Genomic DNA, 1,345 nt, shown 5'->3' on the forward strand with positions numbered 1-1,345 from the left:
CACCATGGCAACTCATGTGGGTCTCATACCCATCTCCCTCGATGCATTATCTATCACAACACGTGATAGCCCTTTTGTAAAGGGATCTGCCAGATTCTTAGCCGTATGGACATAGTCCAACGCTATCACTCCGGAGTTTCTTAATTTTCTGACAGCTTTTAATCTCATTCTTATGTGTTTGGTGGACTTCATGTTGTCCTTTGAACTCTTCACCTTGGTGATGACAGTCTGATTGTCACAGTTCATAAGGATAGCCGGAACCGGTTTATCAACCAATGGCAAGTCCATCAAAAGATCTCGAAGCCATCTCGCTTCAACACCAGATGTGTCTAATGCCGTTAATTCTGCTTCCATTGTCGATCTCATTAAGATCGTTTGCTTGCAAGACTTCCAGGAAACAGCGCCACCTCCAAGAGTAAACATATACCCAGTTGTGGCCTTCATCTCATCAGCATCAGAGATCCAATTCGCATCACTATACCCTTCAAGTACCGACGGGTATCCGGTATAGTGAAGTCCATAGTTCATAGTACCTTTCAGATAGCGCATAACTCTCTCAGCAGCATGCCAATGTGTTGGAAATATGCCCTAGAGGCAATAATAAAAGCATTATTATTATATTTCCTTGTTCATGATAATTGTCTTTATTCATGCTATAATTGTGTTATCCGGAAATCGTAATGCATGTGTGAATAACAGACACCAACATGTCCCTAGTGAGCCTCTAGTTGACTAGCTCGTTGATCAACAGATAGTCATGGTTTCCGGACTATGGACACTGGATGTCATTGATAACGAGATCACATCATTGGGAGAATGATGTGATGGACGAGACCCAATCCTAAACATAGCACAAGATCGTATAGTTCGTTTGCTAGAGTTTTGCAATGTGAAGTATCTTTTCCTTAGACCATGAGATCGTGTAACTCCCGGATACCGTAGGAGTGCTTTGGGTATGCCAAACGTCACAACGTAACTGGGTGACTATAAAGGTAGACTACGGGTATCTCCGAAAGTGTCTGTTGGGTGACATGGATCAAGACTGGGATTTGTCACTCCGTATGACGGAGAGGTATCACTGGGCCCACTCGGTAATGCATCATCATAATGAGCTCAGAGTGACCAAGTGTCTGGTCACGGGATCATGCATTACGGTACGAGTAAAGTGACTTGCCGGTAACGAGATTGAACGAGGTATTGGGATACCGACGATCGAATCTCGGGCAAGTAACATATCGATAGACAAAGGGAATAGCGTACGGGGTTGATTGAATCCTCGACATCGTGGTTCATCCGATGAGATCATCGTGGAGCATGTGGGAGCCAACATGGGTATCCAGATCCC

Source organism: Triticum aestivum, chromosome 5A (genome assembly GCF_018294505.1).
Source record: "Triticum aestivum cultivar Chinese Spring chromosome 5A, IWGSC CS RefSeq v2.1, whole genome shotgun sequence".
In the NCBI taxonomy this organism is placed as follows: Eukaryota; Viridiplantae; Streptophyta; class Magnoliopsida; order Poales; family Poaceae; genus Triticum; species Triticum aestivum.